This window comes from Carlito syrichta, unplaced genomic scaffold (genome assembly GCF_000164805.1).
Source record: "Carlito syrichta isolate Samal-C Ts95f unplaced genomic scaffold, Tarsius_syrichta-2.0.1 Scaffold115635, whole genome shotgun sequence".
Lineage (NCBI taxonomy): Eukaryota > Metazoa > Chordata > Mammalia > Primates > Tarsiidae > Carlito > Carlito syrichta.
In genome coordinates, this window is record NW_007059731.1 from 6,937 (window position 1) to 7,553 (window position 617).

A 617-nucleotide genomic window follows, 5' to 3' on the forward strand; every position below is an offset into this window, starting at 1 on the left:
GCCAAGTTGCCCAGGTGGGTCTCGAACCCACAGGCTCAGGCAATCCACCCACCTCAGCCTCCCAAAGGCGCAGAATTACAGGCTGAGCCACCAAGCCCGGCTGTTTTTGTTTTTGAGTTGGAGTTTCACTCTGTCACCCAGGCTGGAGTGCAGTGGCACCACCATGGCTCACTGCAGCCTCGACCTCCTGGGCTCAGGTGATCCTTCTGCCTCAGCATCCTGAGTAGCAACTACAGATGTGTACCACCACACCCGGCTAACCTTTCTTATTTTTTGTAAAGACGAAGTCTCACCATGTTGTCCTGGTCATGAACTCCTGGACTTAAGCAATCAACCTGCCTTAGCCTCCCAAGATGCTGGAATTACAGGTGAGCCGCTGTGCCTGGCCAGAAACCCTTAACGTTTTTTGTTTTGTTTTGTTTTAGTTGGAATCTCACTCTGTTGCCCAGACTGGAGTGCAGTGGCACACTCCTGGCCACTGCAGTCTCAACCTGGTGGGCTCCAGTGATCCTTCTGCCTCAGTCTTCCAAGTAGCCAGAACTACAGGTGTGTGCTATCACGCCCGGCTAATTTTTGATTTATTGTAGAGATGAGATCTCGCCAAGTTGCCCGGGTGG

General features: G+C 52.5%; 1 protein-coding gene across 1 annotated transcript in view; it reads right to left on the minus strand.

The window, feature by feature from the left end:
- LOC103275563 (receptor tyrosine-protein kinase erbB-3) overlaps nt 1-617 on the minus strand; it is a gene marked incomplete at its 3' end in the record, with an annotated part of 11,568 nt that overhangs the window by 6,499 nt on the left and 4,452 nt on the right. The window lies entirely within an intron of this gene.